The sequence below is a fragment of the Rhinatrema bivittatum genome, chromosome 11 (assembly GCF_901001135.1).
Source record: "Rhinatrema bivittatum chromosome 11, aRhiBiv1.1, whole genome shotgun sequence".
Taxonomy (NCBI): Eukaryota; Metazoa; Chordata; class Amphibia; order Gymnophiona; family Rhinatrematidae; genus Rhinatrema; species Rhinatrema bivittatum.
In genome coordinates this window covers 95,423,527-95,450,006 of record NC_042625.1, presented here as the reverse complement: position 1 = coordinate 95,450,006, position 26,480 = coordinate 95,423,527, and the positions used below count along the sequence as shown (strand labels likewise).

Here is a 26,480-nt window from a genome sequence, read left to right as displayed (position 1 = left end):
CAGTTCTTGCCTGGTTCCAGTACCCGAGTCCTGCTACAGTTCCTGCCTGGTTCCAGTTCCCGAGTCCTGCTACAGTTCTTGCCTGGTTCCAGTACCCGAATCCTGCTACAGTTCCTGCCTGGTTCCAGTACCCGAGTCCTGCTATAGTTCCTGCCTGGTTCCAGAACCCGAGCCCAGTTACAGTATCTCTACTGTTCTAGTCTGGTTCCAGTTACCTGTCCTGATCCACAACCCGCCTAAGTCCCAGCGGTTGGGCTCCTACGGGCTCCTCCCGGGGAAGTACCAGCTTCCAGGGTGAAGAGCATCTACGTCCTGCCTGGACATCTGCCTCCCGGCCTGCTATACAGTAGAGACATTGACCATCCTTCCCAGTCTCCAGCAGGTCGGCCCAAGGGTCCACTAAACTGAGATTCCCATAACATTTCTCCATTGAGAAAATTTACCATTTAGCCCTACTCTCTGTTTCTATCTTTTAACTAGTTCCCAACTCACAATAGGACACTGCCCTCTATCCCATGACTTTTTCATTTCCTAAGAAGTCTCGCATGAGGGACTTTGTCAAATGCTTTCTGGAAATCCAGATGCATTATATCAGCAGCACACCTTTATCTACATATTTATTCATGCCCTTAAAAAATGTAGCAGATTGGTGAGGGAAGACTTCACTTGACTAAATCCATGTTGGCTTTGTCTCAGTAAACTATGCTTATCTATTTGTTTCGCAATTTTGTTCTTTGTGATAGTTTCTACTGTTTTGCCTGGAGCAAACTTCATACTCTCTGGTCTGTAGTTTCCTGGACCACCCCTGGATCCCTTTTTAAAAAAATTGGCAATACAATCTTCAGGCACCATAGATTATTTTAATGACAGTTTACAAATTTCCAATAGCAGGTTCACAATTTCATTTCTCAGTTTTCAGCACTCTGGGATGAATACCATCTGGTCCAGGTGATTTGCTATTCTTTAGTTTGTCAATTTGTCCTATTACATCTTCTAGGTTCACTGAGATTTGTTTCAGTTCCTCTGAATCATCACTTTTGAATATCATTTCTGGCAGGGGTATCTCTCTTACATCTTCCATAGTGAACACTGAAGCAAAGAATTAATTTAGTCTCTCTGCTATGGCTTTGTCATCCCTAAGTGCTCCTTTTATCCTGTGATCATCTAATGGACCAACTGACCCCCCTTGCAAGCTTTTTTACCTCTATTGTACCTGTTAAAGTGTTTATGAGTTTTTGCTTCCACGGCAAGCTTCTTTATAAATTCTCTCTTTGCCTTCCTTATCAATGCTTTGCATCTGACTTGTTAGTGCTTATGCTGTTTCCTGCTCATTTGGATCCCTTTTCCATGTCCTGAAAGATCTTCTTTTAGCTATTATGGCCTCTTTCACTTCAGTCCAGACTGGATTCAGTTTGCAGGCTTTTGCTCTATGATTCAGGAGAGGAGCCCTGAAATGCACCAGTCAGAGGTCTATCACTTTTTAGCCTACTTTCCAAAGAAAAAGAAGGCTTTTGAGAAGGGTATGTTCAGGAGACCTCAGAGGTGGTTTTGGATCCACACATTTGCTTGAATAGCTCGCCTGGGCAAGCCAGGAAATGGGCTCCTTAAGTTCTGGGTGGAGCTTCTTGCTTATGAGTTTTTTTTGACTGGGTAACTTACTCTTGCCCCAGCTCATTCAGAACCAGGGCTCAGTGGTGGCCCATGAGCCTTCATTTGCAACTTCCATGGCAATTTTCCCTTTTATTTTATATTCTCCCCCTATCTAGTCTGGTCCTGGAATGGGGCCAGGGGCCATGCACCAGGGTTCCCAGAACCAGGCCCTGAATCTGGCCACTAGGTGTCACTTTTAAGCAATGACCATGACTCCCTCTCCTCCCAGGAACTGCCAATGCGCTCTCTCTCTCTCTCTCTCTCTCTCTCTCTGCAGCCTTCTTTCTGTTTCTGGCAGGAATCTGCTTAAATCCTTCCATGGTGAGAATCAAATTCCTTTTCTAGGTTGCACCCTATTACCACTCATATTCAGGCCAATGCAATATCGGTGAGTGGAAAACAGGTGCACAAGATTGAGCGCCCACTCTCCTAACATCTGGGAGAGTTTATCCTTTGCTTTTTCCTGCCTTCTTGCATCAGTATTTTAATCCCTGGCCATTTATGGTAGGGAATCTCTAATCTGTGATGGAACAAAACACAGGTGCCAGTCTATGGGAAGATTATAATGAAAGTATTTATAAAATGGTACAGAAAGAAGCCTTTTCTCCTTAATGAAAAGCAGCATTTTTCAAGGTCTGCTATTGCCAAGGAAAAAGAATAGCTGCTGACTCCCAGAGGTATTTCCTGATGCTCTGAAGCTCATGTGATTTTCATTTTGTCACCCCTGAGGAAGGCGCGTTTTTCTCACCCTGATTGCAGATCTCTTATAACGCACTGACCCCCTGAAGAATGAACTCTCTCTCTCACCCCGGCCCCAGAGGTGATCCCTGAACTCTGGCCCGCACCTTCTCACCTCGGTGTGCAGCTTTGCTGGGCTCTGGGCAGTGCACTGGAGCAGCGCAGGCAACTGCCAAAGGGGTTAAGTCGAGAGTCCTCCCCCTCCTCCCTCCCCTCCCCCCACCCACCCAGCACCACCAATTTTATAAACAGAGTCCTCCTGTGTCTGCGGCTCAGAGAAGCCCACGCCGCGCCCCCCACCCAAGCCCTGCTCCCGGATCGGAGGCTCGGGCTGCTGCAGAGGTCTCCGGAGAGCTTCCCAGGAAAGGTAAGAGCTGCCTTTCCTTGTCTGCCTCAGGGAGATCCTGGAATAGTCCAGGAGCCTCCGCGCACAGGGCGCTGTACGGAGCCTGCAGTGATGCTCCTCGCACCGATCCAAATGTAACCTTTTTTTTTTTTTTAGCAAAGAAAGCCAGGGTAAGGCAGGACGCCCGGACTCTAAAAGGAAAACGTGTTGTTCTCATCTCCTCTCAGCTGATCTCTTACAGCCACCCTCAGCTGCTGGGAAAACTTGCAGGGCTGGAGCCCCGTCCTGGGGTCACCTGGCCAGGCGGGGTTTGCATGCAACTCTCTCTCCTGCAGGCTCATTGCAGAGCTCCTGAGCACCAGGACTGGAGGTGACCTCCCCTGCGCTAGGTCTGCGAATAATGGGATTTCCAGGGGTGAGCCGGTGCTCCCCCCACTCTCCGATGTGGCACTGGGTGGGGGTCCTCACACCCACACAGGGTGCAGATTCCCAGGGGCACAGGCCTGCTGTGGGGAGGAGGACAATGACCCTCCCCCCATCCTAGAGACACCTTTGAAAAGAAACCTGGGGCTTTCCGTGAGAAAGCAAACTTTCAGGGCTAGGAAGGGTTTTTGAGCAGCAGCTGCATCCTTCGGGAAGCCTCCGACAGCCCAAGCTTCTCCCAGCCGGACGGACCGAGCTTTCTCCCACTGTCCCAGGCGCAGAGGAATTCAGAGCTCCCTAACTGCAGGGGGCCCTGCCTCCCCCCTACCCACCTCCACAAACTGAGGGTGCCCTGCCTCCCCCCCCTGCCCACCTCCACAAACTGAGGGTGCCCTGCCTCCCCCCCCCTGCCCACCTCCACAAACTGAGGGTGCCCTGCCTCCCCCCCCTGCCCACCTCCACAAACTGAGGGTGCCCTGCCTCCCCCCCCTGCCCACCTCCACAAACTGAGGGTGCCCTGCCTCCCCCCCCCCTGCCCACCTCCACAAACTGAGGGTGCCCTGCCTCCCCCCCCTGCCCACCTCCACAAACTGAGGGTGCCCTGCCTCCCCCCCCCCTGCCCACCTCCACAAACTGAGGGTGCCCTGCCTCCCCCCCCTGCCCACCTCCACAAACTGAGGGTGCCCTGCCTCCCCCCCCCTGCCCACCTCCACAAACTGAGGGTGCCCTGCCTCCCCCCCCCTGCCCACCTCCACAAACTGAGGGTGCCCTGCCTCCCCCCCCCTGCCCACCTCCACAAACTGAGGGTGCCCTGCCCCCCCCCCCTGCCCACCTCCACAAACTGAGGGTGCCCTGCCTCCCCCCCCCTGCCCACCTCCACAAACTGAGGGTGCCCTGCCTCCCCCCCCTGCCCACCTCCACAAACTGAGGGTGCCCTGCCTCCCCCCCCCTGCCCACCTCCACAAACTGAGGGTGCTCTGCCCACCTCCACAAACTGAGGGTGCCCTGCCTCCCCCCCCCTGCCCACCTCCACAAACTGAGGGTGCCCTGCCTCCCCCCCCTGCCCACCTCCACAAACTGAGGGTGCTCTGCCCACCTCCACAAACTGAGGGTGCCCTGCCTCCCCCCCCCTGCCCACCTCCACAAACTGAGGGTGCTCTGCCCACCTCCACAAACTGAGGGTGCCCTGCCTCCCCCCTCCCACCAACTGAGGGCAGAGGATCAGTCAAGGGCAGGGGAATAGGGGGCTATGCAACACCCAGCACTGTACCAGATAATTCACAGAGTTGCTGGATTATTCCTCCCCCCCAAAGCATATTTTAGAGGTCACACACTGAAATGGGGAAGGAGGCTTGCTTTGGGGGTGACTCCAGCTCAGGAAGTACAGTAACATCCCCTCTTTTTGTGAGCCTTCTGGGCTAGGTGTTAGCAAAAAGACAAGATCCTTTTCTTGAATGCTGCATGCCCAGTTCTAATTGCAATGACAGAACTGAATAGTTTTCTTTTTAATTTAATTCATAATTACTTAGCCTACTGTGAAAGTTCTTAAAGCACCCACAAGCTGAGAGAGGAGAACAATGAACAGCTTCCTCCATCCCATGCTCTTTACTGTTCAGTAAGTCAGAACCTCTGGAATGAGATCTTCAGCTGCTCACTCTACAATATTTGAAATCTCACTTCCTTCAGGGAGCTTCTTGCTCTGAGGGCCGGTGTGGAAAACTGCCCGAATCACTCCAAAAGCCCATGAGGTGAGAAAAGGTAGGACAGGAGGAATGGAGGGTCAGTGTGCTGCCACCTAATTTTACATAAAAAAGGAAACCAATCGGAGGCAGGAGAAAGCTGCAGGACATTCACTGTGACTCGCAGAATATTTGTTTCTTTTTAATGTAACACTGGGAAATTAGGATAAGGGAGGATTTGCCCCTCACAGCCTGGGCTGAGGCATGTGACATCATGGGTGGCACTTTGTGACGGGATGGGCTCAGCTGATGACCCTTTAACAAGCCACATTCTGTGCCAAGTTTGCTTTTAATCACATTTCTTATCAAGCTTAGAAAGAAAATACAAAATATCAAGTTTTAATCTGGAGACAAACTCTGCCAAGTTCCTTCCAGGAGATTTTTGACTCATCCTAGCTGGTGTCCCTTTATCTCTTTACTTAGCTTAGAAGTTCCTGCTCTCCCCCTCTTTCCAACAAAGATTAATTAACTACAACAAAGATTAATTAACTACAACCATATTGACAGTCCCTAGAAATGATGGTGAGATTTCTAGACCGACTGTGGCCAAGACTCCTCCTGCATCTTCCAGGATGGTCCACCTGCGGCAGCCATGGTATTTAGATGGATAGATAGGTAAAGCCTTTTTGACTGAGGCCACAGACTCTGCTGGATGGGGGGATTTGTGTCATCCTAGCATTCATGTCTACGGGGAAAGTGTTAGTCTATCATATGTACAGAGAATAGAATCCAGGTGCCAGACAACATCCATGGTGAAATTCTGCTTCCTTCTGTGATCTGAAAGTTAGTGCCAGTCTCCTTCCTACTACGTGAAGGCGTCTCTTCTCTTACGGTAACAATCTCCGCTATCATGATGATGCGTTTCAGTGACTGTACAGTGTTGTGTAGGTGTTGTATTTGTTTTGAAATCCCATATTGTGACAGCAATGTAGTCACTGCTATGACTAGAGTCAAAGATTATTTCAAAATGCCTGCCTATAACTGAACTTAAAATCATCTGAACTCCCAAGGACAACGTCTTTTAAAATATGTTTCTGACCTCTTCCAATCAATGCATATGTCAATCTATAATATGTACATCATGTTGCAAACCGTTGTGATCTTTTATTTGGAACAACGGTATATAAAATGGGTGGATAAATAAATAAATACAAATAAAACTAGTAACCTCACCCAGGAGCACAGGCAACCTGTTGTTTCAGGCAACCAAATAACCTATCCCAAATGCACAGGTAACTTGTTATCCCAGTAAGAAGGTAATCTCTCTCAAAGAGCAAAATGTCCCTTTCCAGAGGATTTAAAAACTGTGTTGGAGAACAGAGGAGGTTAAGTGACTTTATCAAAGACAGATGGTGAGTACAACATAGGGGAGCTGAAGCATTTCCAGATATGAGACTCTATGCTGTAACTGCCCTATTATACTGCAGTACTGCTCCCATTAAATATCACCAGGGTGACTAGGGGAACAGTGAAGGGTCAGTGGTGCTTTCTCAAGAGTGCCCTCTACCTGTGTGGCAAACCAGAATGAAGGCAGCACTCAGTTCCAGGACAGACACCTGCAGCATTTGTGTTCCCAGCACCAAGCAAATCTCTTGCACTACACAGGTCCATGCCATTACTGCCATAGCCATAATCTGGCTTTGGTTACCAACTAGGCAATGCCTGACTTTTAAAATGGCACTTGGTTAACACACAAGAGTGAAACATTTAGTTTTGGTCATAATCTTTTTACTAGAAACAAACAAACAAAAAAACCTCTACACAGCATATGGTTACATCTTCAGGATCCTCACTTCCCAAAATAGCTGAAAGCAGTCACAGTTTCTCTTCCCTTCTTTAAAACATTTAGATTAAGAAGTTAAAAATCTGCTCCCTGTTAGTTTCAATGAGTGTTTCCTAGCCCCAGTGTTGCTTGAAAGGGTCAATAGCTGCTCACTATTTACCTGTTTGTAGACCTCAGTCCTCGCTTCTCCAAGAGGAAGAGCGCTAACCTGTTTAGCCTTCCTTCTTCATAAGGATCCCTTAAGCATTTGGGTGGCCCTTCTGGCTACCTTTTTGAGATGGGGTAACCAGAACTGCACCCAATACTCAAGGCAGAGCCTTACCATGGCCCTATACAGAGCTCCCTAGCCCCCCCTTACTGCTGCCAGTGACCCCTCGATCCCTTTCCTGGTGTCTTGTGATTTCACACCCCGGTCCCTCCACTGCCTGCTGCCACTTCTAATGGAAACTGTCTTTTGCAGATTAGCACAGAACTGAATTGCCTGAATTCATCTTGAGTACTTGGGGAATACTTTTTTATGTATTTAAAAATGTGTATCCGCCTATCTACAATACCAGGCAGGTTACGAGTAAACCCCCATAAAATCGCAGATTATCATCCCAGCTCTAGTTAGCAGCAGCTGAAGGAGACCGGGTTCTGTCTGGGTCCCAGCTAACTCCAGTGCTCCCAGCAGCGGTGATAGACTGGGCAGCAGCCCTAGCTGTAACCGGCAGCAGAAAGCGCTCGTTTTCACTTAATTCGTCTGCGCTGCGCTCCGGAGGCAGTGGGAAGGAGATACTGGAGTGGTTTTTGTCTCGGGGAGAGCCCTGAGCTAGGCTGAGCCCCCCCTGAATAAGGAAATCCTGCAATCTCTGCCTCAGCCCTGACAGAAATCTCAGCCCCAAGCTAGAAATGTGACAGCTTTCTCCTTCCATTCTGCCATAGCAGGCTAAAACTGATACTTCTGTGGGGAAATGAAAACGGAAAACAAGATATTGAGTTTGATTTGTCAGCTTATGTGGTGTAATTTCAGAAAAATGCTGCCCAGCTTCCCTCCTGCAGAGCCGCCAAGCATAGCACTCGGTACCTAGGGCAGACTATTTTCCCCTAAGCCTACCTAAGCTTGCCAGCTCTCCAGCCACAGCGCCTGCAGGCTGAAAGAATGTTAGTTTTCATAGGAACCAGGGCTGAGCAGTGCAAGCCCTCAAAGCAGCTGTAGGTTTACTGCCTGCATAGGCACAGGGTATTTGTTGCTACTCTGCAAGACACTGCTCTTGTAGTTCAGTTTTCTGAGTTTGCTATGGAACATGAAGTGTTCTGAACTACACTTCCCATGATGCAATGTAAGGGAGTGTGCTACTTGCAGCATTGTGCCGCACAAGCTATCAGGCTACAGACCTGCGGCTAGGATCCTTCCTTTCCAGTTTAAACTGATTTCACCCATCAGTTCCCGGCTCTTTCCAAAGGTGACAATCGGTTTAAACTGATTAGGATGATTAAAAAGCTGCTTCAGATGGAGCGTCTCAAGGCCTCTGGCCACTGCTGGAAGCCAGTGTGGGCCCAAGTACATGCTACGTTTTAAATCCTGCCACCCCCCCCCCCCCCAGTGAAAGCACTCACCCTCCTACTGCCACCCATGCTGTGTTTCAAGTGCCCTCACGTCACCCCCCAAGCAGCCAAAGTACCTGCTGTCTGATGCCATGAATACGTTTGAAGCAGGCCCTGTCCACCAGAAGTAATTCCCAGCAGGGTCCCTAGCCCTGCAAAGAAGCAGAGGTGCAGTGCTGCAGAGCATGGGAGCCTCAGTAAACTGCTGCTGAGGGAGAGAGGAGAAGCCTGGAGCCACCACTGGTAAGGATGAGTGCTGTTGTAGTGCGGGGGTGGGGGGAGAGGGAGAGAAGGACTTGCCAGGCAAGGGATGGGGGTAGAGATGGGGCTGAGTGTGTGGGTGGCAGAATCTACTTAGTATTTTTTTGTTTTGGCTTCTGTCCACCAAAATAAACTCTGATATTTACCTGGAAAAATACGGAGTCCTTTTTTTCCAATCATTTTCTCCTAGTTTTGTTCTTGCCATAATAAACCCAGATAAATTTACAGGAGAAATGAAGAACAATAAAAACGGAAAATGAAAGTCCCTACCTATGGCAGAATGAAAATGTACCAAATGGTACACTTTGCTCATTACCATCGCTCCTTGACTCGCAGAACAGTAGAGTCAGAGAGAGGCCAAGCCTGGCTGGATAGTGCTCTCGGAAAAATGCTGTTCTCCCAGCTTGGTGTCGCCATGATAATTCATCCTGTCCTGATATTTTGATGCTCATCCCAATGCTCTTTGATTCTCACTGTCCTGCTTCGGTGTAGTTGGGCGTTGTAAAGACTGCAGCTTGCCTGCCCTTGCCCAGCACTCACTGCCCAGTAACCCATACTTCACTCTTCTGTAATGCATCTTGATCGTTCAAGGGAATGGGTTGTACCAGCTTCTAAAAGCACTAACACTAGGATGCATGTGACATATGAACCACACGGTTTCTCTCTACCCTCAGATGATTGACGTGACATCTGCATAATAAGTAGCTCATTTAAAACAAACTGGAGAAAATTCTTTTTCACTCAGTGCATAATTAAGCCTGGAATTCATTGCCAGTGGATGTGGTTACAGCAGTTAGTGTAACTGGGTTTAAAAAAGGTTTGGATAAGTTCCTAGAGGAGAAGTCCATAAACTGCTATTAATTAATAAGCAATAGTAGCTTGAGATCTATTTAATATTTGGGTACTTGCCAGGTACTTGTGACGTAGATTGGTCACTGTTGGACACAGGATACTGGGCTTAATGAACCCTTGTTCTGACCCAGTATGGTATATCTTATGTTCTAAGACTGCAAGCCCATGAACATCCAACAAGGTTTGCTTTATGGGCGTCTTGAGCTAGGAGTAGCATCATCATGCCATGTCCCACTGTAATCTTGCTAATAGCACTGACGATTTGCAGCTCTTTTAAAAAAATGGATATCACCAGCAGCAGCATCACGGTTAACTGCTTGGGCCTAGAACTATCTGCCTGACCATTTCTACCTGAGTGATCAGGAATTTGCTTTGCCTTTTATTATGACCTGGCAGTTTCCTCCTCCTTCCAGCTGAGACAGAACCATAGCTGGGCTTTGCTATCATGAGCCTTCATTTGCAACTTACCAGCAATGCTTGTTTCTCCTGGTTCATATCTCCCCCCACAACATACCTAGCCTGGCCATTGGAGCGACAGTTCTTGGCCAGGAGCCATGCACCGGGTGTCCTTCAGAAACCCTGCAATCATGAGCCCTGAATCCAGCCACTAGGAGTCACACTGGCTCACACCAAAGGTCCATTAAACCCGGTATCCTGTCTCAAACAGTGGCCAATCCAATTGTTGTTTTGTAATGATATGGAGTTGCCTTTCAGCCTACCATGGCAACTTAGAGCGCTCCCCTGCATGGAAGGTCTATAAAATCTCAGCTCACCTGGTGCAGTTATCCACTAACATAGACCCTACCCATCCTATGTCCAGCACTAAATGTAGCAAGCCAAGGTATTACTCTGGACTACCCTTCCCTCTTGGTCTTTGATCCTGCACAGATTGATGAGGAAAGCTTCTAAGAAGGGACTCAGGAATGATTGCAAAATATGATTCCACTAGAAAAGCTTATTTAGTGTCACTATGCACTGAGAGCACCAGGGGAACACCTAATGCCAAAGCTTCTTATGAAACGTTGGGCTCAGGAGATTTAATTTCATTAAAAACATTCTTTTCATATTTCATAAGGCACAAAATCTTACAGGAGCAGGAATGCAGCTAGAATGCCCCTGGATTTCTGGTGTGTTAGTTACTGTGTCCGCCAAGAAACCGACGGGGAAGACGGATGGGTTCTGTTTTGTAGCGAGAAAGAGTTCATGTTTAGCCCCAAATCATGGCAAGCTACCTCGAAGATCTGAATCTTTTATCTTTATCCTTATTTAAAATTTGTTAATCGCCTATACACCAGGCAATGTAGAAAAGGAAACGGAACTTACATAAAATCTTGTGCATAAGCATAACAGACACCAATTACTGGCAAAAGACAAAAATCCAAAAACAGTCCTGTAAACTAATAAAATGCCTGTCTGAAAAACCACGTCTTTAAAGAAATCTTGAAGGACTTCACGCTGTCCGCCAGTCTCAAAGATTCGGGAATGGTTGGAGCTTAGAAAGAGAAAATCTCTGGATTTCCTTTTGATCTACCGACATTCACATAAACCAGGAGAATCTCTTCAAATCTGCAACCCAGAGATCAAAGCGATCTGAAGAAAATTCTATAAATCAGCAAACAGACCTGGAAAAGATTTTGAAAATCTTCCTTGCTGAGCCTGAGAAAAATCTGGAAATTAGATTGAACTAGACCAATATTATCTGATTAGACTTTGATCTCAAATTTTCCACTTGCCTGCTGTTACAGAGAACAATTTTTCAAGTGATCTGCAGAGAATCAGCACCTATTGCAACATCATGATGCATCAGAAACCCTGTGATACAGCATTACGGTGACTGACACCGGGGGAATGACCCCCGAGTGATGCAGTATTTTGGTGACTAACACCAGGGAAATGGCCCCCGGGTGATGATACGGGGGGAATGACCCCTGAGTGATGCAGTATTATGGTGACTGACACCAGGGGAATGACCCCCGGGTGATGATACTGGGGGAATGACCCCTGAGTGATGCAGTTTTGGTGACTGACACCAGGGAAATGGCCCCCAGGTGATGATACCGGGGGAATGACCCCCGAGTAATGCAACGTTAGGGTGACTGACACTGGGGGATTGACCCCCAAGCGATGCAGCGTTAGGGTGACTGACACCGGGGGAACGACCCCTGAGCAATTGAGCGTTATGGTGAGTGCCACTGGGGAAATGACCCCCGAGTGATGCAGCGTTAAGGTGACTGACACTGGGGGATTGACCCCCGAGTAATGCAACGTTAGGGTGACTGACACCGGGGGAATGACCCCTGAGCAGTGCATCATTATGGTGACTGACACTGGGGGATTGACCCCCAAGCGATGCAGCGTTAGGGTGACTGACTCCGGGGGAATGACCCCTGAGCAATGCAGCATTATGGTGACTGACACTGGGGGAATGACCCCCGAGTGATGCAGTATTTTGGTGACTAACACCAGGGAAATGGCCCCCGGGTGATGATACGGGGGGAATGACCCCTGAGTGATGCAGTATTATGGTGACTGACACCAGGGGAATGACCCCCGGGTGATGATACTGGGGGAATGACCCCTGAGTGATGCAGTTTTGGTGACTGACACCAGGGAAATGGCCCCCAGGTGATGATACCGGGGGAATGACCCCCGAGTAATGCAACGTTAGGGTGACTGACACTGGGGGATTGACCCCCAAGCGATGCAGCGTTAGGGTGACTGACACCGGGGGAACGACCCCTGAGCAATTGAGCGTTATGGTGAGTGCCACTGGGGAAATGACCCCCGAGTGATGCAGCGTTAAGGTGACTGACACTGGGGGATTGACCCCCGAGTAACGCAACGTTAGGGTGACTGACACCGGGGGAATGACCCCTGAGCAGTGCATCATTATGGTGACTGACACTGGGGGATTGACCCCCAAGCGATGCAGCGTTAGGGTGACTGACTCCGGGGGAATGACCCCTGAGCAATGCAGCATTATGGTGACTGACACTGGGGGAATGACCCCCGAGTGATGCAGTATTTCGGTGACTAACACCGGGGAAATGGCCCCTGGGTGATGACACTGGGGGAATGACCCCCTGAGTGATGCAGTATTATGGTGACTGATGACACTGGGGGAATGACCCCCGAGTGATGCAGTTTTGGTGACTGACACCAGGGAAATGGCCCCCAGGTGATGACACCAGGGGAATGACCCCCGAGTAATGCAACGTTAGGGTGACTGACACTGGGGGATTGACCCCCAAGCAAGGCAGCGTTAGGGTGACTGACACCGGGGGAACGACCCCTGAGCAATTGAGTGTTATGGTAAGTGCCACTGGGGAAATGACCCCCGAGTGATGCAGCGTTAAGGTGACTGACACTGGGGGATTGACCCCCGAGCGATGCAGCGTTAGGGTGAATGCCACTGGGGGATTGACCCCCGAGCGATGCAGCGTTAGGGTGACTGACACTGGGGGATTGACCCCCGAGCGATGCAGCTTTAGGGTGACTGACATTGGGGGATTGACCCCCGAGCAATGCAGCATTAGGGTGAGTGCCACTGGGGGATTGACCCCCGAGCGATGCAGCGTTAGGGTGACTGACACTGGGGGATTGACCCCCGAGCGATGCAGCACTGGACTCCTTCTGATTTAAGGAGGCTCCTGCCATCATTCCTCTGTAATAAATGAGGCGGATCCTGGTCTGGGTAAGACCTCTGGCTGGGAGAGTAAGAAGTGGCTTCAGTCTAAGGTCTACAGCGAAGATATTTGTAAGAAAGCTTTAATAGGATTTCAGAAGATTCAGCTTTTGTGTTTGATTCTTTTTTTTTCTTTCTTTCTATTTTGGACACCTGGGAACAGGGAATGGAGGAGGAGCCGAGCCTCCCACAGCAGGCAAGAGGATTACATCTTTCATAATCTTCACACATGGCTCCCGACCAAGTAGCTACCCAGGCATATTTTATATCCTTTTGATTCATCCTGGGGGACGACAGCCCTTGGGTTTCTAAGCCCCCAAGAGCTGAGAGGATTTGGCAGGCTTTGTGGCTTTTTCACCAAACGTGGGTAAGATGCAGTAACCCGTGACTCCCAGGATACAATTTCAGTCACTGTGAGGCCTGGGATGCCTGGCCAAGCATGTGAATGCATCCTCTGGTCTGTCCTGTCCGTCTGCTGCTAATCAGAGGGCTAAGAATTAACCCTTACCGGGCTGCAGGCTCTGAGCTCCTCCCGCCACCTGCAAAGTCCTTATAAACCTGATTCCTGGCATCAGTCGAAAGCTTCCCAGGAGCCCGCGGTCAGTGACTCCCCTGCACCCCTACATTTCTGGGGTCATTTTGTAATGGTGCTGCTGTGGTGTGATGCCTAGGGCTCTGTTGCCCTTGCCCCCCCCCCCGGGAGCTGAAGACGACGTTGCCTCCCGTCCCAGCCGACCTGGGAAATGGAGTCCAGATCCCTTGGCATGGCACTGACCTACCGCGCCAGCCCTGCCCCAGTGCCCGCGAAGTATCCCTTTGAGTTTCTGACCCCCTGTCCTTTCTTGTGGCAGAGAGGTCAGACCAGCATAGCATGGATAATAAAAGCAAGGGGGAACTGAATTCATCAAACTCGAGGTCACTTCTGGGGCATAACATCTGGCTAGCAGCTTTCAGAGAGGAGGGGAGAGTGACCTCAGCAGTAATTACAGTAGGGGTGGCCACATTACAGGTACTAGCAGGGATGGATTAAGGGTGGTGGGGCAGAAGGGGCCGTTCCTTGGGCCCGTCAGAGGATGAAATTAAGGTAGAGGTAAAAGAATAATGGGAATAGGGTGACAGCGCCCCAGGCCTAAACCTGTGGATAGTTCTGGCGATGACAAACCTCACGATGCTGCGTTACAGCGACTCGCTCTGGAGACTTACCAGACATCCAGTCCCACATCTCAGCCTGCCTGGATGTCCCACCACCACCTTAAATTCAACATGGCCAAGACGGAGCTCCTTCTCCTTCCCCCCAAGCCCACCTCCCTCCTTTCTCTGTTTCTGTGGATAACAAGGTCCCATCAAATGCACGACTTATCTTTCACCAAAGTCACTGCACCCATACCAGAACCTTTCCTCTCTCTCATCTCTTCCTGCTTACACTATTACATCCTGCTCCTCACAGGTCTCCCAGTGATCCATCTCTCTCCCTGTAATCTGTCCTAAATTCAGCTGCACGACTTATCTTTCACCAAAGTCACTGCACCCATACCAGAACCCTTTCCTCTCTCTCATCTCCTCCTGCTTACACTATTACATCCTGCTCCTCACAGGTCTCCTACTGATCCATCTCTCTCCCTGCAATCTGTCCTAAATTCAGCTGCACGACTTATCTTTCCCCAAAGTCACTGCACCCATACCAGAACCCTTTCCTCTCTCTCATCTCCTCCTCTTACACTATTACATCCTGCTCCTCACAGGTCTCCCAGTGATCCATCTCTCTCCCTGCAATCTGTCCTAAATTCAGCTGCACTGACTTATCTTTCACCAAAGTCACTGCACCCATACCAGAACCCTTTCCACTCTCTCATCTCCTCCTCTTACACTATTACATCCTGCTCCTCACAGGTCTCCCAGTGATCCATCTCTCTCCCTGCAATCTGTCCTAAATTCAGCTGCACGACTTATCTTTCACCAAAGTCACTGCACCCATACCAGAACCCTTTCCTCTCTCTCATCTCCTCCCTCTTACACTATTACACCCTGCTCCTCACAGGTCTCCCAGTGATCCATCTCTCTCCCTGCAATCTGTCCTAAATTCAGCTGCATGACTTATCTTTCACCAAAGTCACTGCACCCATACCAGAACCCTTTCCTCTCTCTCATCTCCTCCCCCTTACACTATTACACCCTGCTCCTCACAGGTCTCCCAGTGATCCATCTCTCTCCCTGCAATCTGTCCTAAATTCAGCTGCACGACTTATCTTTCACCAAAGTCACTACACCCATACCAGAACCCTTTCCTCTCTCTCATCTCCTCCTCTTACACTATTACACCCTGCTCCTCACAGGTCTCCCAGTGATCCATCTCTCTCCCTGCAATCTGTCCTAAATTCAGCTGCATGACTTATCTTTCACCAAAGTCACTGCACCCATACCAGAACCCTTTCCTCTCTCTCATCTCCTCCTGCTTACACTATTACATCCTGCTCCTCACAGGTCTCCCAGTGATCCATCTCTCTCCCCTACAATCTGTCCTAAATTCAGCTGCATGACTTATCTTTCACCAAAGTCACTGCACCCATACCAGAACCCTTTCCTCTCTCTCATCTCCTCCTGCTTACAGTGTTACATCCTGCTCCTCACAGGTCTCCCAGTGATCCATCTCTCTCCCTGCAATCTGTCCTAAATTCAGCTGCACGACTTATCTTTCACCAAAGTCACTGCACCCATACCAGAACCCTTTCCACTCTCTCATCTCCTCCTCTTACACTATTACATCCTGCTCCTCACAGGTCTCCCAGTGATCCATGTCTCTCCCTGCAATCTGTCCTAAATTCAGCTGCATGACTTATCTTTCACCAAAGTCACTGCACCCATACCAGAACCCTTTCCTCTCTCTCATCTCCTCCTGCTTACACTATTACACCCTGCTCCTCACAGGTCTCCCAGTGATCCATCTCTCTCCCTGCAATCTGTCCTAAATTCAGCTGCATGACTTATCTTTCACCAAAGTCACTGCACCCATACCAGAACCCTTTCCTCTCTCTCATCTCCTCCTCTTACACTATTACATCCTGCTCCTCACAGGTCTCCCAGTGATCCATCTCTCTCCCTGCAATCTGCCCTAAATTCAGCTGCATGACTTATCTTTCACCAAAGTCACTGCACCCATACCAGAACCCTTTCCTCTCTCTCATCTCCTCCCTCTTACACTATTACATCCTGCTCCTCACAGGTCTCCCAGTGATCCATCTCTCTCCCTGCAATCTGTCCTAAATTCAGCTGCACGACTTATCTTTCACCAAAGTCACTGCACCCATACCAGAACCCTTTCCTCTCTCTCATCTCCTCCCTCTTACACTATTACATCCTGCTCCTCACAGGTCTCCCAGTGATCCATCTCTCTCCCTGCAATCTGTCCTAAATTCAGCTGCACGACTTATCTTTCACCAAAGTCACTGCACCCATACCAGAACCCTTTCCACTCTCTCATCTCCTCCTCTTACACTATTACATCCTGCTCCTCACAGGTCTCCCAGTGATCCATCTCTCTCCCTGCAATCTGTCCTAAATTCAGCTGCACGACTTATCTTTCACCAAAGTCACTGCACCCATACCAGAACCCTTTCCACTCTCTCATCTCCTCCTGCTTACACTATTACATCCTGCTCCTCACAGGTCTCCCACTGATCCATCTCTCTCCCCTACAATCTGTCCTAAATTCAGCTGCATGACTTATCTTTCACCAAAGTCACTGCATCCATACCAGAACCCTTTCCACTCTCTCATCTCCTCCCTCTTACACTATTACATCCTGCTCCTCACAGGTCTCCCAGTGATCCATCTCTCTCCCTGCAATCTGCCCTAAATTCAGCTGCATGACTTATCTTTCACCAAAGTCACTGCACCCATACCAGAACCCTTTCCTCTCTCTCATCTCCTCCTCTTACACTATTACATCCTGCTCCTCACAGGTCTCCCAGTGATCCATCTCTCTCCCTGCAATCTGTCCTAAATTCAGCTGCATGACTTATCTTTCACCAAAGTCACTGCACCCATACCAGAACCCTTTCCACTCTCTCATCTCCTCCTCTTACACTATTACATCCTGCTCCTCACAGGTCTCCCAGTGATCCATCTCTCTCCCTGCAATCTGTCCTAAATTCAGCTGCATGACTTATCTTTCACCAAAGTCACTGCACCCATACCAGAACCATTAGCCACTCTCTCATCTCCTCCTGCTTACACTATTACATCCTGCTCCTCACAGGTCTCCTACTGATCCATCTCTCTCCCTGCAATCTGTCCTAAATTCAGCTGCATGACTTATCTTTCACCAAAGTCACTGCACCCATACCAGAACCCTTTCCACTCTCTCATCTCCTCCTGCTTACACTATTACATCCTGCTCCTCACAGGTCTCCCAGTGATCCATCTCTCTCCCTGCAATCTGTCCTAAATTCAGCTGCACGACTTATCTTTCACCAAAGTCACTGCACCCATACCAGAACCCTTTCCTCTCTCTCATCTCCTCCCTCTTACACTATTACATCCTGCTCCTCACAGGTCTCCCAGTGATCCATCTCTCTCCCTGCAATCTGTCCTAAATTCAGCTGCACGACTTATCTTTCACCAAAGTCACTGCACCCATACCAGAACCCTTTCCACTCTCTCATCTCCTCCTCTTACACTATTACATCCTGCTCCTCACAGGTCTCCCAGTGATCCATCTCTCTCCCTGCAATCTGTCCTAAACTCAGCTGCATGACTTATCTTTCACCAAAGTCACTGCACCCATACCAGAACCCTTTCCACTCTCTCATCTCCTCCCTCTTACACTATTACACCCTGCTCCTCACAGGTCTCCCAGTGATCCATCTCTCTCCCTGCAATCTGTCCTAAATTCAGCTGCATGACTTATCTTTCACCAAAGTCACTGCACCCATACCAGAACCCTTTCCACTCTCTCATCTCCTCCTCTTACACTATTACATCCTGCTCCTCACAGGTCTCCCAGTGATCTATCTCTCTCCCTGCAATCTGTCCTAAATTCAGCTGCACGACTTATCTTTCACCAAAGTCACTGCACCCATACCAGAACCCTTTCCACTCTCTCATCTCCTCCTGCTTACACTATTACATCCTGCTCCTCACAGGTCTTCCAATGATCCATCTCTCTCACTGCAATCTGTCCTAAATTCAGCTGCATGACTCATCTTTCACCAAAGTCACTGCACCCATACCAGAACCCTTTCCTCTCTCTCATCTCCTCCTCTTACACTATTACACCCTGCTCCTCACAGGTCTCCCAGTGATCCATCTCTCTCCCTGCAATCTGTCCTAAATTCAGCTGCATGACTTATCTTTCACCAAAGTCACTGCACCCATACCAGAACCCTTTCCACTCTCTCATCTCCTCCTCTTACACTATTACATCCTGCTCCTCACAGGTCTCCTACTGATCCATCTCTCTCCCTGCAATCTGTCCTAAATTCAGCTGCACGACTTATCTTTCACCAAAGTCACTGCACCCATACCAGAACCCTTTCCTCTCTCTCATCTCCTCCTCTTACACTATTACATCCTGCTCCTCACAGGTCTCCCAGTGATCCATCTCTCTCCCTGCAATCTGTCCTAAATTCAGCTGCACGACTTATCTTTCACCAAAGTCACTGCACCCATACCAGAACCCTTTCCACTCTCTCATCTCCTCCTCTTACACTATTACACCCTGCTCCTCACAGGTCTCCCAGTGATCCATCTCTCTCCCTGCAATCTGTCCTAAATTCAGCTGCATGATTATCTTTCACCAAAGTCACTGCACCCATACCAGAACCCTTTTCACTCTCTCATCTCCTCCCACTTACACTATTACATCCTGCTCCTCACAGGTCTCCTACTGATCCATCTCTCTCCCTGCAATCTGTCCTAAATTCAGCTGCATGACTTATCTTTCACCAAAGTCACTGCACCCATACCAGAACCCTTTCCACTCTCTCATCTCCTCCCGCTTACACTATTTCATTCTGCTCCTCACAGGTCTCCCAGTGATCCATCTCTCTCCCTACAATCTGTCCTAAATTCAGCTGCATGACTTATCTTTCACATAACCCCTCTTCTGAAGCCACTGCATTGGCTCCCCCTCTGCTCTCGCATACAGTTCAAGCTCCTCTTTCTCACCTACAAATGCCTTCACTCGCAGCTCCTCAGTACCTCTCCTCTTTTATCTCTCTCTACGCCCCTCCTCGTGCACACCACTTATTGGATAAATCACTCCTATCTATGCCCTTCTCCTCTACTGCCAATTCCCGAATCCGTGCTTTCCACCAGGCTGCACCTTGTGCTTGGGATAGTCATCCTGAACTGGTGCGTCATGCTCCCTCTCTCACCGAGTTTAAATCCCAGCTAAAAACCCACCTTGGTGAAACTGCTTTTAAATTTTAGGCCAGATTGTCTGCTTTTAGTCTTGTTAACTAACTTTTTCTTTCCAACCATGGTCTTGCTTTATGAAATACCCTAAGTCTCTTGTCCTGTATGTTTGTTTGTCTTATTAGACTGTAAGCATGATTGAGCAGGGACTGTTAAGTAGTAATTAGTAGAAAATGACACCCATAATGCAGTTCCAATGACTAACTTTGGGGATTGCGTTGTTAGTGTCTGACGCTGGAGAAAATGAATTTAAGACTGGCTGTGGGGGAAATGACTGCCATCATGCAGCACTGTACATTTTAAACTTCTCAGATCAGGTTTCTAAAAGGGAGCAGGAGTAGCCTGGATCTTAAAGCTCCAGTCCCACCTTTCACACCCACTATATGAGTGGAAAGTCCTTGCAGTGGGGACGACTCCCGTCGCTATACGATTGTTTTGCACAGTGCCCTGATTTAGGACACGCTATAAATTTTAAATAAACCAATCCCCATTACTGGAGCCCAACGGCTCTGATACCATTGCAATGCATTACCAGGGCTGGAAGATATTTCTCTCGTGTTTTGACATCACAAATAAGCACCTACTTAAGAACATAGGACTTGCCATACTGGGTCAAACCAAAGGTCCGTCAAGTCCAGTATCCTCTTTCCAACAGTGGCCAATCCAGGTCACAAGTACCTGGCAGGATCCCAAGGGGTGGAGAGATCCCAAGCTGCTTATCCCAGGGATAGGCAGTGGATTTCTGCAACTCCACCTTAATTAATGGCCTTTTCCTGCAGGAACTTGTCCAAACCTTTTTTAAATGCAGCTGCTATTTCTGCTAACCTCACAGCTCTAGCCTCATGCGTGGAAGTTTTCATAGCAGGCTCTTTATATTCATTTTTCTTTTCCCTGCTTCTGAAGTGTGACTCTGGTGATGCGGAGCAGGGTGATAGGTCCTCAGCTCCTCTCCTGCCCAGGGTACGCTGTAAGCTCACGCATTTGTACTGCTGCTGTTATGTGGAGTTGGCAGCTCTGTGTACAGCTAAGCTGGGAGCCAATGCTAAAAGTCTTTTCTTTACTCTGCACAAACCTCCCCCAGTCTGTGGGGCTAATGCCAGTTCTTGCCCTCCCGCAGATCACTATCCCATCTGATCTTGCCAGTTAGCGAGCATCGTGGTTCAGCATCCCCAGTCCCCATCCTTTGAGGAGTTGGCGGCTAAGAGTTTTCTCTTTGCAGCTGCTTTGATGGGCTTGGATGAACGGTGAAGTTATTACTGTTTGGGTGGGCTACCACATTGGACTAGTTAGGCTCCAAAGCAGATCCAGTGTAGCACCTGTGATATGTATGAGATTATTTGGGATGATAGAGTTGGAAGGTAGTGAGAATTACTCACAATAGTTGTTGTTTGTTTATGGCATTCTTATGTTGATGTTGTACTCACTTGATTTTATTTGTATTTTGTGAGCTGCATGTTGCTTTGGAAAGTGGATGTGGAATAGTCTGATTTTTGTGTTATCTTAGATTGGTTTTATATTTTATGATATGTAAGTTGTTCTGGGCAGAGTGTTGAATAAATGAAGAGGGTAATTTTAGAACAGCTTGTGTAGGGGTCAAGTACTTTGTTCCTGAGATTTTAACCCACAACTTCCCAGTGGGTTATTCTGGTCCAGGTGCACATGTACATGCAGAGAGTTACACCTGCTCCCGAGCAATAAATTCTGCTCCTGAACCTTTCTGCATTTACATTGAAAATCTATTACTCCTTGATCCTTGTGGTGTTTGTTGCTCCAGAGATAAAATGATTGCTTGCAGAATCCCTGTGGAGTTCGTGCCAACAGTGCATACAGTGCACATAAAGACCACTCAGCTGCCTTATTTTCTAAGGTAAATAGCTGGAGCTTGACGTACTGTATCCTTCAGTGTGTGTAAAAGTGTATGTTCTCTTAATTAGCTCACTAGTACATAAGAACATAAGATATGCCATACTGGGTCAGACCAAGGGTCCACCAAGCCCAGTATCCTGTCTGCAACATTGGTCAATCCAAGTCACAAGTACTTTTGATATATTTGTAGGGGCTTGGAAAGAGTGTGTTTGTCTTTCTCTCTATCTGTGTATAGAGTATATACAGTACCCCTCATCCAGCACAGCCACAGCCTGGATCCCTCTCTCTGCAGGTGCTGACACTGTAAAGGGGGCGCTGAACAGGGACTAGACCCTTGGGGTTTCAACACTTGAACTCTGACAAAACAGCCTCCGCACACTGGATGAAATAAACTTCAGTTGTGACAGACTGACAAACAGTACATTAGACTTCCATTTGCACACTCACAAGCCACACACAAGGAATCCCTTTAGGATCTTCTATTGGACATATTTTGGGAGCCCCCATGGACACTGGGATGCCCTTCGATAGCAGAACTCCAGTGATTTTGCTCTGCTCCTTCAAAGGTCTAGAACATTCTCCTCTGCTCTTCCTTTTATTTAATCACTTTTAGGTACAGACTAGGGATGTGCATTTGTTACATCAAGTACCTCATGGACTTTATGGTACATGGGTAAAAATGGACAGTATGCATGCATTTCTAATAACGAAGTATGCGTATCCCTAGCACAGACCCCTCAATGGTGTAGCATCTTTTTGGCACCAAATCACACTGACTGGACAGGTCAGGATGAAACCTCCTCCCTTGAATAAATCATGTGGTTTCCAGGACCTTTCTGGCTGAGATTCTTTCCTCTCTAGAAAAACCCTAAGCGCACGAGTTATCATCCACACATGAAAAGCTCACTCCTCCTTAGGACTTTATGCAAGAAAAAAGGGAACGGAAAGTTTCAGACTTATCTCTAAAAATAAGGAAAGAACCTATAGATGCCTGATCTAGGTTTGCAGCTGCTCCCCCAACAGCCCTGCAACTTCCTGCAAGAGAGAGAGAGAGAGCGTGATCTCAGAACTCCTATACTGTCCCCATGGATCCTACCACTTCCTTGTGTCACAGGAACGCGTCCTGCAGAAAGGAGAAAGGGAATGCAACCATCGTTGATCCTGACCCGGATGCAATTGTAAGAGAAGATCTTGATTCCGTAGAAGATTCCCTTTCAGGGGCCGTGCTTTTGGGTTCTCATAAATAGAGAGGGTTACAAAGTAGGTCCTGAAATGTAATGACAAAAAAGCTGGAGGAGCATTTGGCTTCTCTCTTGCCGGGTTCTTGTTCTTGGGTACTTTTATGCAGAATTCTTCACAGACTCTCCGTGCGGTGAGTTAATGGCCCAAGAGAGCCAATGGCGCTGTTCTACCCAACCGCATTTTGCAAGAACCAAAAATATCACCAACTCCAGACCTAAATTGAATTAACAATATAAAGCTTTTATTATGCATTTTTCTTCTTTTGATACAGAGCCTATATTAGGGCTCCAGAAAGGGATAGTAAGGGCTTATTTAAAGTGCTGATTTTTTGAGAGTAGCTAATGCTTATTTTGGCCTCTTCCCAGCACCTCCTTTATGGCTACAATAAAGGCCTATTTTGCTGCTGTATTTTCTCTTAATTCAAACCAGAAAATTGACTCCCAAGCATGCCAGGAAGGCAGCGATAAATGATTGACTCTTTGTGTACCTGGCGCCGACTTTAAGAGCAGTCTCTGTCAGACAGAGGTCTTCGAGAACTCACGGAGACAGGTAAGGAACTGATTTCAGAAGGGACATGACCAGCACAATGCTTGAATATTCAGACACAGTCTGGATAAACTTACCCGCCTGACTTTGGAGGCATTTTCAGTAGTGCAATGTAGCTGACTAACTATAGCCGCCTAACTTTAGCACAGCTCTTTGATTGGACCAGACTTAGCTGGCTAACTCTGAATATACCGGATGACTTAGCCGGCTAACTCAACTCCTCCCAGTTATGCCCCAGAACCTCCCCTAATTTATCCGGCTAAATTCTAGCTGCCTAACTTATCTGTCTAGAATTTATCCGGATAAAAATCTGAATAGAGCCAGGTAAGTCATTTAGACGGATAACTTAACAGTTATCCAAGTTATCTAAGTGGGTTCTGAATTTGGACCTCAACGTGTGCTACATTATCCAGGTAAGGAAAGGGTCTGTGGAGCAAAGCAGTGAGTTTGTGTCTGGAGGGGACTGCTCACTGCCTGTTGACACTGGGAATAGCCATTGTGTGTGATGTCAGCAATGCATCATTGTAGAAAGGGGGAGTGGCTTGCTGACATCATTAGCTGCTCTCACAAAATGGATGCTTCCAGCGCTGTCCTCCCAGCAAAGGCATTCAAGAGCCCAGCAAATATTAACCAGGCTGCTTTCTACTCAGCTAGAAGGGCAGCTGGATTTATTACATTCATCTGTTATCTCCATCCACGCACTTCAAAGGGGATTATCTTCAGGTAGGCTCAGGACCCAAGGTCAGCCCTTTCCCATAGTCACAGAATGGGAGAAAAGCCTCAGTAAATCAGACCCTAAGTCTGTACCTGAGGTGATGGAGGGTGAAGGTCACAAGGAGCAGCGGTGGGATTTGCACCCCGGCTTCCCTGGGTCTAGCCCCCTGCGCTAGCCCCTACGATACTCCACCAAGCCTACCCAACTTCTTTTCCTGCTTTTCTGATCTTCAGTTTTACCTTTCCTGTCTTGCAACTAAGGATTCTCTGTGCTTATCTCAGGCTTTCTTTTGAATTCAGCCCTACCGGTGAGATCGTGGCTCCCCGTATCCTCCACCCCTTCTGTGAAGAAATGTTTCTTTCTGTTGTTCCTCAGTTTAGCCTCATATTGTGAACCCCTTGCTCTACAATTTCCTTTCTGCTTAGAAAAGCTTGCCTGGTCTGCACTCTCTGAAAACCTCTGTCATATCGCCCGGTCTCTCTTCTCTTGAGTATTCAGACTTGGGTCCTTGTCTGATTTCCTAGGAGTCTGCACCGGCACTCTCTATGTCCTTTTAGAGAAAGGGCCTCCGCTGGTGAGAACGAATGTCGTTCTGGGATCTAATACTTCAGATGAGTTCTCATCAATGACCTGTATTATCACCTCATAATAACATAAGAAGTCGCCGTACTGGGTCAGCCCGAGGGTCCGTGAAGCCCAACCTTCTGTTTCCACCAATGGCCAATCCAGGATACAAGAACCTGGCAAATACCCAAACATTAAATAGATCCCATGCAATTCCCTAAGTCAACTTGACTAATAGCAGTTTATGGACTTATTCAGGAACTTGTCCAAATCTTTTTTTTTTATTTAAACCCAGCTATGCTTACTGCCTTAACCACAACCTCTGGTATTGAATTCCAGAGTTTAATTGTGTATTGAGTAAAAGAATTTTCCCTGATTTGTTTTGAATGTGCTGCTTACTAACTTCATGGAGTGCCTCCTAGTCTTTGTATTTGCTTAACTGGTTCTACCTCTCTCTATGCACCCTAGCGCCGCTCTTCTCTGGTCACAGCCTTGTCACATTATTTTGAAATCTTGAGATCATCAGATATGATCATCCTGAGATCCCTTTCCTAATATACATAATGCATTTTTGGATTTTGGCACCCCCAGATGTATGACTTTGATTTGCTTTTGCATTAAAACCTAATTCCCAAAATCCTGACTACTTTTCAAACCTATCCAGATTACTGTTCTTCTTTTCTACTACATCTAGAGTGTGCACCAAGCTCCAGATCTTAGTGTAGGCTACAAAAAGGCAAACCTTTCCTTCTAGCCCTTCCTCAGTATCACTTATGAAAATATTGAAGACTGATCCCGGCCGCTCCTCCTCATCCCTCAGGTGCTCCTCTGGCAACCCCTCTTCCTTGGAGTGAACTCCGTGGATATCAAATGCCCAAATCAATCACTGGATGGGACTGGGTCATTGCAGCCCCGTGCGCTGCCACACGGAGGATACGGGCTCCATTTGTGGGTCAGACCTTCTGCTGCCTGGACTCACAACCCCTGGGAGGGGGAACACTTGGTGCCTTTAGTTTGAAAAGTTCTGAAAGGAGCCCGGCCCCTCCTGAAGACTATCGAAGTCATGACTGGGCGAGCTGAGCTGGGAAAGGAGGCAGAATAGGGGGCTCAGGGGGTCAGATCCTAGCCCCAAATACAGTTGAGTTGGAAGGCGAAAGCAGTGGGAGGAAACAACTGCCCTCCTCCTGCCACCCCACCGAAAAAATGTTTAAGCAAAGTCAGCTGCACCTCATGTGACCCAGTTCTAACCAATCAGTGCACCGGAAGCAGACATCCATGACTTCTTGTCTGCGTATCGTACAGATAACGACTCCTCAGTCCCCCCAGGGAGATTCCTGCCCCACGCTGTTCTCCTTATCCTATCTGGCTCCTCATTGGTTTTCATGCCATCTCTTTGATGGATTCCTTCTGGCTCGCGATCACATGCGCTCAGGCTGCTAACTTGCTCATGGGCGCCATTTTGGGATTTTTGGTAGTCAAAACGGAAACGTTGGGAGGTGCACAGCCTGGGAGCTTGTGCACAGGTGAGTGTTGCAAACCTGCTCCAGCCCTTGTACGTCACCCTCAGGTTCACTTTTCAGGAGAACCAGAACAGATGCACAGAGCAGACGTTTGCAGACAAATAGCTCAGGAAGATTCGTGCCCCATGAAGGGGTCTGTAGTAAAAGTGATCTGTAGTGTAAGGGAGATGGGTTCGTGTGCTACGTCTCAGGCGCTCTTCACAGATGTTTCCACAGCAGTGCAGAATTCAGTAACAACAAGTCCACTGGGGTGGTCTCAGGAAGTGCTGGCAGGCACGTGCTGGAAGCTGGGAATCGCAAGCATAACATCTCCCGAATTATCCTGGACGCATCTCAAACATTTTTGAATCTTACAGAGCTTTGGATGGTGCCTGAATAAAAGGGGAGAAGAGAGGTGCTGGTATCGGGTCCAAAGTGATGGGCGGAAAGCTTGCAAGCCCTGTATGAGTAGAAGAATGAGGACATGTTGTTGTAGTTTGAAAAGAAATGTCTGAGATTGTTTTGCCGAGAACGGTCTGGCAGTATAACCCACATCGGGGCATAGAAAGC

The 26,480-nt window shown here is 48.2% G+C and overlaps 1 protein-coding gene across 1 annotated transcript in view; it reads left to right on the top strand.

The window, feature by feature from the left end:
• The first annotated feature begins 2,643 nt into the window (after positions 1-2,643).
• Positions 2,644-26,480, top strand: part of COL8A2 (collagen type VIII alpha 2 chain) — a 94,356-nt gene continuing 70,519 nt past the window's right edge. Inside the window, exon 1 of the mRNA XM_029571827.1 lies at positions 2,644-2,755. The gene's annotated coding sequence lies outside the window, so the exon portion shown is untranslated. The remainder of the gene's footprint in view (positions 2,756-26,480) is intronic.